The sequence below is a fragment of the Manis pentadactyla genome, chromosome X (genome assembly GCF_030020395.1).
Source record: "Manis pentadactyla isolate mManPen7 chromosome X, mManPen7.hap1, whole genome shotgun sequence".
Classification (NCBI taxonomy): Eukaryota; Metazoa; Chordata; class Mammalia; order Pholidota; family Manidae; genus Manis; species Manis pentadactyla.
In genome coordinates this window covers 18,524,235-18,537,403 of record NC_080038.1, presented here as the reverse complement: position 1 = coordinate 18,537,403, position 13,169 = coordinate 18,524,235, and the positions used below count along the sequence as shown (strand labels likewise).

General features: G+C 39.2%; 1 protein-coding gene across 3 annotated transcripts in view; it reads left to right on the top strand.

Moving 5' to 3' along the window:
* The first annotated feature begins 383 nt into the window (after nt 1–383).
* KLHL15 (kelch like family member 15) overlaps nt 384–13,169 on the top strand; it is a 41,134-nt gene continuing 28,348 nt past the window's right edge. Inside the window, exons 1-2 of one of the 3 annotated variants that reach the window (XM_036912804.2) lie at nt 384–844; nt 1,021–1,076. The gene's annotated coding sequence lies outside the window, so the exon portion shown is untranslated. The remainder of the gene's footprint in view (nt 845–1,020; nt 1,077–13,169) is intronic. The other 2 variants (XM_036912806.2, XM_057495266.1) reach the window with 2 other exon arrangements.

Below are 13,169 nucleotides of genomic sequence, written 5' to 3'. Positions count from 1 at the left end.
CCCACACCCGCGGCGCAGGAAGTGACGCGCGCTGACTGAAAGATGGCGGCATTGGCGCTCGACCAGGGGGAAGGTAAACACCCTCAGGGCCGCAGCCCCAGTGCGGGCCCCCTCGAGGCGCCAGTGGGGGCCAAGGCCGCCTCCCGGGCCTGCTGTCCAACTCTTGGCTTCCCACACTTCGACCGCACTACCTGCGTGTCAGGTTTCCGCGTTGCGACGACAGCGCACGGTGCCTTACCGGCGGGCCCCGCCTCCCTGGGCGGGCCCCGGGCGGCTCCCGCGGCCCGCAGGGGGCGCACGGCCCGGAGCGGCCCCTGGCTCGTGGCCCCGCAGACCCCGCCCCTTGCCCGCCCCTTTCCCGCCTTCCTCCACCCCCGGCGTGGGTGATCCTGAGGCTCGGCGGGCTTCGGGGTAGAATCTCCGAGACGCCGTCGTCGACGCCGTCACAATCGGTGCTTCTGCCGTTGCCCGAGGCCCCCCAGCCCCTTCCCCCGCTCGCGGCCCCAGTCGGGCCTCCCGCCGAGCCCCGCCGGGCGCTGTGACGCCCCTGGCGTTGGCAAGGCCGGGCTGGGCCCCGACGCCGCGCCGCCTCGCGCCAAGCCCGACTGTCTCGACTTGCGACTCGGCGCTGTCTTCTTTCCCAGGACTGGTTCTGAGGGGGCCGCAGGCGCGCAGACTCGCCCCCCGCCGGAGCGCCCCGGCCCGGCCCGGGAGCGGCCCCTTGTAGACGTTTCGAGAGCCTGCCGAGTGCCGTCCCGGCGCCCGACCGCCCACTTCTTGGCCCACCGGCCCGTTTCTTCCTGATGCAGACTGCCGTCCACTAGAAGCTGGACAGACCCCCGAGGTGCGTAGCCGCCCCTGGCCCTCTGGCCTGCGGGGCCCGGGCTTCGTCCGCGATCCCGCGCTAGGCACGGATTCGGTAGCCCTTTTTGCACAGCGCCGAGTCAAACATTTGGTAGGCGCTGGGACCTAATTTGTCTTTGAGTTTACTTAAATTGTTTAAAATTTAATTTTTTCAAGGAGGAAAAAAAAGGAAGAAGCATAATTCAGCCATTTTTTGCAGCACACAGCTGCAGGTACCATGATTATTTTCTTCTGAACCCGTCCCTTCCCTTTAAAAATTATATTTATGCCTGAAATAGAACTATGCGAAATGCGAGGCATAAAACGCGGAATCAGGTAGTCTGGGTTAGACTGGGTGACCGAAAAAAATCGCGTACCGAGCCTCGGTTTCTTATCTATCAAATCTAGTCAGTAATAGCCACATCAGAGGGTAGTGAGGACTATATGAGGTCATATATGTGAAAGTCTATAGCTGGAAAGTGTAAAAATACAAGGCGATTTTTTAAGTAACCTTTGCTGGAATGGTTAATGCTGTAGTGGCTAACTGTTGCTGCCTCTTTATTTCTATAATGTAAGTATAAGCAGTAAGTACGAAATAGCGAAGCAGTGCTCTGAATCAACTAGATGTATAATAGTCACGTTGCTTGGCCTTCCTACGAAATGCTAACTGCTTATTTAAATAACGGTATTCTTTAATTCAAATTTAACGTTACAGTAATGGTTTGCTTTTCATTTTTCTAGGCCGCTTATGCCCTTTTTCTTACTTGGAGTTAAATGGTTAACACCTTACGTTTAGTCTTTTATATTTTCCGAATTTATGTTCTCATGTTAATCTGATTAAATTGTAATTTAGGAAATGCTATTAAGACATATACCCTAATTTTAATGCCTATTTTTCATATCTAGGGAACAAAATGCCTGAATATCTCTACTAATTTGAAAATTGTTGATGAGGAGCTTATACATGCATTCAGATTTCTGTAAATCCTCATAGATCTAGAAATGTATAGAAAATTTCAACTTTTTAACTCAATCTAATAATATTTATGTAATTTAATTCTCTTTTATCACAACACTTAGTAGATGCTTGGGACCAGCTTTTCAGTGGTAAAGGATATTAATTTGTTGACTTGGGGGTAATAATAGGATAGTAAATATCTGTGGTTTGAAAATTAATCTGTCAGAATTTATACATATGTGTAACATCAGTATGGAATCATTCTTATTCGGCACATCAAAAAACTAGTGTGGTTTGGCTTAAGAAAAATGGTCCACAAAAAGTGAAATATGCTTTTGTATTTTATAAAAAGGAATAATAATAAAAGGCGGCCAGGATTAAATTAGCAGAAGGAAGAACCTACTTTAATGTGTTCTTGGGTTTATCACTTGTCCTGAAGATGAAATTTTGGCAAATCACTGCTTTATTGGGAATTTCAAGGTTTGACCTTTTCTCTGCTTTGATTTGGGTTGTCTGGGGCTAAAAATCTTGGAACCAGGGCTGATTTGGCATCATGGGTGTTCAAAAGGGCCGGAACTTGGTTTAATAGGTGGTGTGTAAAACTGGCATTGTACATTATAAAGGTGAATGGTAAAATTCATGCTAATTTAAATTTTTAATTTTTCTTTACCTAGAACACATTAAACAGCAAATTGAAAACACTACATGTCTAGAGAAACTTCAGAAGAAAGGAGAAAGCTTTATATTTTAGTGCCTTTAGTGACAATTTTTTCCTGCTTTTGAACAAGGGGTCCCCCATTTTTATTTTGCCCTTGATCCTGAAAATTTTGTAGCTGGCCTGTTGTCAAGCTTGCCCTTTCCCAGTTGGAAATGTTTTGAGAGTGAATAATATTGACTGTGAGGAGAATGAATCTTTAGTTTATGAGGGGTTGGGTTAATTTATTAGCATATATTGGAATGCTGTAGCTCGTGTGGGTGTTTTATTGAGAAATAAGTGAGAGTGTCTCTGGTGAAGCACAGTAGGGTAGTGGTTAAACGTGAAGGCTCTGAAGTCAGACAGACCCCAACTCTATGACTTACTAAGAATCATAGCCTTGAGCAAGTTACTTAACCCGTGTGAGCTTTGATTTTTCTCATGGTTAAATGTGGGATGGTTACAGAACTTGGAGGGTTGTGAAGTTTAAATGGATCTATTTATCCAACAGATTTTTATTAAGCACTTATTATGTGCCAGGTGCTGTTCTTTCTAGGTTCTGGCAATACACCAGGAATAAAATAAAACCAAAAGAAGAAAACAAAAAAAAGTAAACTAAATTAAGGAAAATAGCTCATATCTCCACTTAATAAACTACAGAGAAAAATAAAGCACTAAAGAAAGGGAGGATTTTCTAGTTGATGGCACTGGTGGGGGTTTCGGTTTTAAAGAGGGGGTTTGGGAAAGGTGTCACTGAGATGACACTGGAGTGAAGAACTGAAGGGAACCATATATATATAGGGAGTGAGTGATCCATGCAGAGGGGAAGGCAAGTGATGAGGCCTTACAGTGGGTGTGAGGCTGGTTTTCAAGAAACAGCAAGAGGTTAGTGTATGTGGGGAAGGGTGAACAGCAATGAGAGTCATAGGAGATAATTATTATTGCCGTTTTAGGAATTGGTGGAAGGGCTCTCACAGTATATCTTTGCTGTGGGTTTATGTTGTACCGTTGCTGGTCCAAAAGTGGAAGGCCTTTTGAGAATTAGAAATTTTAATCTTGGAGTAAAATAGAAAAGGCAAGCTATTTCCTCAGATTTTCTGTCTTTAATATAAGACCTTTAAAGCACATCTGGTTGAATCATTGAAGCAAATAAGAACGAATAGGAAATTTATTCTTTGTCTCTGATAAGATCATTGAATTTAGTTAGTGATTGTGATTGTGCATCATTTGAAGATTTGTAGGAAATCTGTATAACATCAACACCTTTCAAAATATTTAGTTGTATAATTCTTGTGGATAACTAAAATGTGAACACTACAGTATCAGTGATTTCATGGTAGGATGTAACTTAGAAGATTTGGGGCTTTATTCCCCAATAGAGGATTTTCCTAGAATTCTCACTGTATCCAATCTCTGAAGGCTAGGGAATCTGCTTTCCATGACATCACTCTTGGACTACTTCTACTTGTAGTGAGAAATAAGCAGAGGAGCATTAAATTAAAATCTTCTGATGAAAAAACAGCATTGAAGCAGGAGTGCTCTTTTTTCTTGTATTATAGGTTGACTAAATGCTAAACATACCTGAAAAGTGAAGTAATTTGGATAATAGGTGCCAACCTGGAGGCTGGAAGACCGGAGCCTTCCTAAAAGCTGTCATTTGCAATTTGGTACTGAGTTATAAAAACTTTTTGATGGACAAGAAAGAATTTCCAGTATTAAACAAATTCAAGTTAACTTACGCAGCCCTTCCTCTAAGGGTAAAATGACTGATTTAGTTTGTTTTCAACATTTCTTTCCTTTTAGATTGAGAAGTTGGCCACCTTGAGATTGTTGAAATTTAAGATTTTTACTTTATAGATTACAGAAATCGTAAGAAATATTATGACTCAGAAATTAATTCTATTTTTATCCATAGTAAGCCTTCCATTTTCTTTCTAGTGTGCAAGTATGGCATTTTTCTGCATATGCATCAACTGGTGGGCTAACAGTTTAAGGATAAAGGTAGTATGAAATAATTTAAAATTTTCGTTGAAGTATGTAAACCTGGGAATCTAGCTTGTCTAGTGAATACCTTAAGTTTTTTTGTATGAATTTTCAAGCAGCTATGGGAAGAATGTGAAAACATTAAATTATTGCTTATGGAATAAACATGGAGGTTAATTTTGAAACATCTTCTATTTAATTGCCTAGAATCTTGCCCTCAAATCATAATAGCAGCCTTCTAACTGAAAAGGAATCATTTAGTTTCTTTTCCTTTAATTTCCTGTCAATTTTATCCCCACCAGACTTTTTTCTTTACTGGTCACTAGAGAGTTTCAACTGTTAGAAATTTCTGTGATATAAATAGCAGTAATAGTTTTCAAAGGCAGAGGTAGGAAGAGGTGTGTGTGTGTGTGTGTGTGAGCACTGATTTCTTATTGTACAGTGGTACCCAAACTTTTTGGTCTCAGGTCCTAAGTTATACTCTTAAAACTTATTGGGATCCTGAATAGCTTTTGTTTATATTTACAATAATAGAAATTAAAACTGGGAAATTTTAAAAATACATTGTAATTCATTTTTAAATGACACATTAAATAACATTTTTTATGAAAAAATTTTACAGAACAGAAAACAAGGTGAGGAGTGGCATTGTTTTACATTTTTGCAGATCTCTTTAATGTCTGGCTTAATGAAAGACAATAGCTTCTTTTCGGCTTTCGCATTTGGTCTGTTCTGATATCACACATGCAGCCTCTGGAAAACACACAGTGAAGAAGGTAAATAACTTGTTAAATTATTATTATGAAAGTAGTTTTATATCAATGATACTTTAATAAAAAGAAAAAAAAGAAAATAGTTTTGACCTTGTGAAGTCCTTTTAGGGGACTAGGACCCCAGTTGTCCTGGACCACACTTTGAGAATGGCTATACTAATTCTTCTGCACAGAAAATATAAGGCTTTCTTTTTTCTTTTCAGTGCCAAGTTTATGAAACAAGACAAATTCTTCAATATTTCTTTCCTAAAAGTATAAGTATGCCTTGTTTCATTTGATTCCCCTTTTGGAAAAACCTACCATTTGAAATTCTGAAGGCCAAGTGTGAAATACATATATGGGTTTATAAACCATGATTTCTCTTAATCTAATGGTCCATTTGAAAAGTGAGGATACAGAATTTCTGTACTTTGAACATTTTGTATGTCGGTAAATAACTTTTCTCTCTAAGTCCCTTAATGGATTTTTTTCATCAGCACCCATTGATTTGTAGAATTCTTACTTCAGTTTAATTTATAATAATTAGTTCTTATAATTATTAATTTATTCCCTAAACTGCCATAATTCCTTATTTAGACAGTTCTTATACCTTGTGTATTTTTCTCTGTATTCTTATACTTTCCTTTTTATGGTTATTATTTTTTATTTGCTTATACATGTGTTTCTGTGTTGTTTTTATTTTAATTTAAGCTTTGCTTTTTTTTCTTTCCTCTGTAGTTTCCAGGGTATGGATTGTGAACAACTTGATTTTGTTTCTCGTGTTCGTTTGTAAGTTTGGTTGTTGGGTGCCTTAAACATGGATGTTGTAGATCCATGCTGTCCAATAGAATACAATGCAAAACAAATAGTGATTTTAAGTTTTCTTAAAGCCACAGTTTAAAAAAGAGTGAAAAAAATGAGATTAATTTTAATATATTCCTTAACCCAATAAATCCAAAATATTTCAACATATAATCAGTATAAAAATTTGTACACAATATTTAAAACTTTTTTTTACATTTTTGTACTTTTTTCAAGTCTTCTTTTTTGAAATTGTACAAGCTTTCAAAATCTGGTGCTCATTTTACATTTATAGCACATCTCAATTTGGACTAGCTGCACTTCAGGTGCTCAGTAGCCCCATAGCTAGTGGCTTCCAAATTGAACAGTGCAGATATAATAGAGAGTAGCTACTCTCGTCAGGGCAGACACACCAAAGGAGTCCAGAAAAGCTAGAAAATTATACTTGGCTGATAAGAATAAAATGGAGAACAATGCCATTGCAAAATGAGGCCCAGTGTTTTGACTACCAGTACATCTCCTGATCTCTTCCAAATTTGCATTGTAACAGACCCAGAGGAGGTGTGGGGTCTTTAGAGGGGAGTTTGAGAGGTGTCAAGTTCCTATGGTTTTATGGGTGATAAAGGAGCATTATGCAAGAGTTGGACAAGAGAAGTCACCATTAATCAACCTCTGGTGGGGAGCCTTGCTCTGGGCATTCCAACTCCATAATAAGGTGATGATGATGATGATTCCTAATATATGGATGCAAACTGAGGTCAGGAAGTTAAATTTCTCCAGGTCCACAGGTGGTAAGTACTAGTAAGCACTCCGATTTCAAAGGTTTTGCTCCTTCTAAACATACTATTTTGTATTTTTTGTAAATCAGATTCTAGTCTTAGCTGTTTAACTAGTTGTATGACCTTGGAGAAAAATTTCATCCATGGCTCTTAGTGTCTTCATTTATCTATCAATTTAGCAGAGTTAGCTTGGGTCCTGAGAGATGTTACTGAGAAGGTGGGCTGGGGTTCCAAGTGCTGTTGCTAGGGAGAAGAATTTCTCCAGAGTTGACTGGACTACTAACGGGTCAGGTTTAGTATATTGGTTCTAATAGCACCAAGTGAAGGGACATAATAATAATCCCTAATATTATGGTGTACTTAAGGGCCAATTACTGTTCTAAGTCTTTACATATATGAACTCATTTAATCTTCACGCAACCTATGAAGTAGGTTCTATTAATATTAGTAACCCCTTTTTGCAGGTAAGGGTAGAGCACAAAGAGGCTAAGTACCTTGCCCCAGGGTCACAGAGTTAATAAGAGGTAAAATCAGGATTCAAATGTAGGCATCTGACTCCAGACCCATACTCTTAACTTACTTTCATTTAGGGACTGTATCATGTTGGTCACTGAGTATTTTGTCATTTTCTTCCCATAAAAGTGTAAAATGCTGCTGCTCTAAACAGTTAAATCTTATTTTTAGATGCGCCAAGCTTTTTCATGTAGAAAAGAAGTTACTATATCAGTAACTATCATAAGTTAGTTTTAGAAGGCAGTTTAGATTAGATAAAAATAGCTACAGTCAGCTTTCCTATACACTAACAATGAGCCAATAGAAAGAGAAATCAGGAAAACAATTCCATTCACAATTGCACCGAAAAGAATAAAATACCTAGGAATAAACCTAACCAAAGAAGTGAAAGACCTATACCCTGAAAACTATAAGACACTCTTAAGAGAAATTAAAGAGGACACTAACAAATGGAAACTCATCCCATGCTCCTGGCTAGGAAGTATTAATATTGTCAAAATGGCCATCCTGCCCAAAGCAATATACAGATTTGATGCAATCCCTATCAAATTGCCAACAACATTCTTCAACGAACTGGAACAAATAGTTCAAAAATTCATATGGAAACACCAAAGACCCTGAATAGCCAAAGCAATCCTGAGAAAGAAGAATAAAGTGGGGGGGATCTCACTTCCCAACTTCAAGCTCTACTACAAAGCCATAGTAATCAAGACAATTTGGTACTGGCACAAGAACAGAGCCACAGACCAGTGGAACAGATTAGAGACTCGAGACATTAACCCAAACATATATGGTCAATTAATATTTGATAAAGGAGCCATGGACATACAATGGGGAAATGAAAGTCTCTTCAACAGATGGTGCTGGCAAACCTGGACAGCTACATGTAAGAGAATGAAACTGGACCATTGTCTAACCCCATATACAAAAGTAAACTCAAAATGGATCAAAGACCTGAATGTAAGTCATGACACCATAAAACTCTTAGAAAAAAACATAGGCAAAAATCTCTTGGACATAAACATTAGCGACTTCTTCATGAACATATCTCCCCAGGCAAGGAAAACAAAGGCAAAAATGAACAAGTGGGACTATATCAAGCTGAAAAGCTTCAGTACAGCAAAGCACACCATCAATAGAACAAAAAGGTACCCTACAGTATGGGAGAATATATTCGTAACTGACAGATCCGATAAAGGCTTGACATCCAAAATATATAAAGAGCTCACGCACCTCAACAAACAAAAAGCAAATAATCCAATTAAAAATGGGCAGAGGAGCTGAACAGACAGTTCTCCAAAGAAGAAATTCAGATGGCCAACAGACACATGAAAAGATGCTCCACATCGCTAGTTATCAGAGAAATGCAAATTAAAACCACAATGAGATATCACCTCACACCAGTAAGGATGGCTACCATCCAAAAGACAAACAACAACAAATATTGGCGAGGTTGTGGAGAAAGGGGAACCCTCCTACACTGCTGGTGGGAATGTAAATTAGTTCAACCATTGTGGAAAGCAATATGGAGGTTCCTCAAAATGCTCAAAATAGACTTACCATTTGACCCAGGAATTCCACTTCTAGGAATTTACCCTAAGGATGCAGCACTCCAGTTTTAAAAAGACAGATGTACCCCTATGTTTATCGCAGCACTATTTATAATAGCCAAGAAATGGAAGCAACCTAAGTGTCCATCAGTAGATGAATGGATAAAGAGGATGTGGTACATATACAGAATGGAATATTCAGCCATAAGAAGAAAACAAATCCTACCATTTGCAACAACATGGATGGAGCTAGAGGGTATTATGCTCAGTGAAATAAGCCAAGCAGAGAAAGACAAATACCAGATGATTTCACTCATCTGTGGAGTATAAGAACAAAAGAAAAACTGAAGGAACAAAACAGCAGCAGAATCACAGAACCCAAGAATGGACTAACAGTTACCAAAGGGAAAAAGACTGGGGAGAATGGGAGGGTAGGGAGGGATAAGGGCGGGGAAGAAGAAAGGGGGTATTATGATTAGCATGTATAATGTGGGGGGTGGGGGAAAGGGGAGGGCTTTGCAACACAGAGAAGACAAGTAGTGATTCTACAGCGTCTTGCTCTGCTGATGGACAGTGACTGTAATGGGGTTTGTGGGGAGGACTTGGGGTAGGGGAGAGCCTAGTAAACAATGTTCTTCATGTAATTGTAGATTAATGATAACAAAATTTTTTAAAAATAAAAAAAAATAGCTACAGTCTATTTACTCAGCATATCTGTATAAGTACATTACATATCTGTAAATGCATATAAAAAGAATAAATGAGAATTTTATTACTAAAATTTTTTAGAAATGTTGAATGGTGTCATTTGACAGATGCAGAGCTTAGACCAAGAAAGTTTGAGAAACTTACAGTTATTTCTGCTCTAATACTGTATTGGGCACCTTGGTTATACATAGGTAAAACCCACTTATGGTAGTGTAGTAAAATTTATCCTAAGCATGTAAAGATTTCTGTTAGAACCCAAGGGCAGGACTAGAGCTGGGCCTAGGAACTGGAGGAAACGAAGGCATTAGGGAGCACTCCCTGTCCTCTTGTCCTGGCTTCCTGCTTCTTTCTCAGTTAACTGGCTTTCTCTGCTGCTCAGCCCACATGGCAGGCAGAAGTTGGTGCCCACAGCTGCCCTTTGACATGTTCTAGTTCCAGTCATACACAGTCAGTGCACATCTCTCTTTTTCCTTTTTCTAAATCCTTGACAAAAGAGTGTTCATGTTGATTCATATTTCCCACCCTTGACCATGTGTGACTGCAGACAGAATCACAGAGTAGAAGGCTGCCTACTAGGAATCTCCCTCAGTGGGCTGGCTGTCCAGAGAGTGGGTACTAGCCTTACATCTTCAGGGTCTTTTGTTGCACACCTTAATAGTCTCCTGTTTTTTCTTGCTTCTTCGCCCTGTGATGTTTCCACCATAGTATCTGGAGCTTAGATTGCTTTTTTGAGAAAAGTGTAGTATCTTCTTTTAAATATTTCCTTCAGCTGGAACTTTTTGCAGAAAGGTGAATATTAGCTATTTGAGACCTTATCAGGTAGTGATAACTATTGAATAGAGAGGGTTACTTTGATAAGAAATGAAATGCATGGTAGTTTAGGCAATGTCAAAATAATAGGTAAATTAAACACAAAGCAGTTTACTCCAAAATATATGAATGCTGATTTGTAGCCTTCTGTTATTAAATCTCCATTAAATGTAACCAGTACATTTGGACAAGTCAGTGATAACTGGTATCCATAATGATTATGAGAATGATAAGTAGATACCAAATTTTTTCTTCCAGTTTAATTTGTTGTGTTTTGTTATTATTTTGAAAACTGATAATTAGTGTGATGATGATAGCCTTCCACTATCCAGAATGTTTGATTATTCAGTCACTACACTGTGTGGTGTTCCTTTTGTTCCCAGTACACATTTGTGTGCATATGCCTTCTGTCACTGGGAAAATTCTAAGCTCATTAATTTACCTTTAAAAATAATTCAAGAGAAAAACCTGATAGCTTAACTTTAATCTTCAAAGTAGTTCAAAGTAGCACTGATTACAGTATCTAAAATATTTTATATCTATTTTCCAAATTATAGACAGACCAAAATGAAAGTATATAGCTTTTGGAATAATGAACTACTAATAAAAAACTTGGTGTTGATTTCATCTTGTGCATACTTTGCTGTCTCATGTAAGTGAACATATGTGGTATAGTCAATAAGACTTAAAGGTTATTTAGGGTAAAGGGGGAGAAAGAATGCCTACAATACCTCTTGATAAGGTGGGGAATACAAAAGAAAGAACTGATTGGGGGGGAGTTAGAATTATTCTGTTTAGACCTGATGATTTTGAGATCCCTGTGGGGCACCCAGAAGAGGTGTCTAGGTGATTTACTGTCTACATACTTCTGTAAGGAGAGATTTGGACAGAGATGGTCGAGGTAGGTATTAGTAGAAACCATGGGTTTAGAAGAAAAGAGAAAGGTACAAGAGTAGAATCCTGGGGAACACTAATGTTTAAGGAGTAGCTCAAGAAAAATGAGCCCAGGAAGGATATTGAGAAATAAGCAGCCCAAGAATAGGAAGAGAATCAGGAAAATAGTGTCACGAAGCTGAGCAGATGGTGAGCCAAGGGAGTAAGTTATGCCGCAGAAGGATCCTGAGCGAAAAGGACTGGATGTAACCACTGGATTTGGCAGTTAGGGGTTTTGGGGGAAGATTTTTAAAATGAAATTTTAAATAACTTATTAATACACCTTCAATGCAGATAGATTAGAAAACATAGATTAACAAAAAGGAAACAAAAAAGCAGAAACTGCCTGATACTCTACCATCCCAAGATGACCGTTTTTAACATTGTGGTATATTATCCTTTCAGACTTTTTTCTTATTTATTTATTTTTTATTTTGGTATCATTAATATACAATTACATGAGCAACATTGTGGTTACTAGATTCCTTCCATTATCAAGTCCCCACCAGATACCCCATTACAGTCACTATCCATCAGCATAAGATGCTATAGAATCACTACTTGTCTTCTCTGTGCTATACTGCCTTCCCCCTACATTATGTGTACTAATTCTAATGCCCTTATTCCCCTTCTCCCTCCCTTCCCATGCCCCCTCAGTCCCTTTCCCTTTGGCAACTGTTAGTCCATTCTTGGGTTCTGAGAGTCTGCTGCTCTTTTGTTCCTTCAGGTTTTGCTTTGTTCTTATGCTCCACAGATGAGTGAAATCATTTGGTACTTGTCTTTCTCTGCTTGGCTTATTTCACTGAGCATAGTACCCTCTAGCTCCATCCGTGTTGTTTTCTTATTTATTAATAAAGGTTTTTTTTTCTTTTTGAGATGATCTAAGACTGAAGTAACTAGGAAGTAAATTATTGAATAATGAGTAAATGACGAATTGGGTAACGCAGTTAAGTATAGAGTGTTATAGACAACATATTGATGAAACAAAGTAGTAAAGTCTAGTGATAGCCTACTCACAAGAGTGGTGGAGTGTAGTACCTTTAGCATGCCCATGGAAGCTGCCTTTTCACTGTCAGCTACTGAGGACTCCACAAAATCCAGGGTGCAGAGGGGATTCCTGAAAGGCACCCCCTGCCCCATAATGCCTGGCACATGGAGGTGCTCTTCCTTTTAGTAAATAAAGGGGGAGGCATTACTAATAATGTGGTAAAATTGGCAGTGACAGCCTCCCTGAAGGAAGAGGTAGAGCAGGTGACAGCAGTGACTGTGGTGCCAGTTGCTTCACTGGAGTGCTCGTGGTCCATCCAAACACCCAACCAGGAAAAGGAAGGGACTTGGGAGACTGGGTCAGATACCAGAAAGTCTAAGCTGGAGAAGGACCGAGGTAAAGTTTGGAGATGATGGACCAAGTGAAAGAGAAGGTTAACCAGAGAGTGGGAAGTTGACAGATTTTGAAGTAGATCATTCTGGATTGTGGTGAGTCCAACAGGTTTGAGAATAAGGTTTTAAAATGGAGTAAGGGAGAAGGCTGTAGGAGCTGAGGTGGTCAAGGAACTTTGGTTTTTGGATGAGTGATTGTATGTGAGTATTGAAGTGGTGGAGAAGATGATTCTTAGCTAGGTGCCAAAGTTGTCAGTGAAAGTGGGTGGGGGAGAGTGATCCAGCTGTGGGTATAGGATAAGTGACAGCAATAGAAAATGGATTTTATCTGAGCAAAAGGCCATGTTTTAGAAAAAAGACAGAAAGCTAAGAGAAGGCTTAGAAGGTAGGCTTGTAAGCTATAGAAGAATATTTTGTTCTAACAAGAATATAGAAGAGTATTTTTTCCTATTTAAATCAGATTTC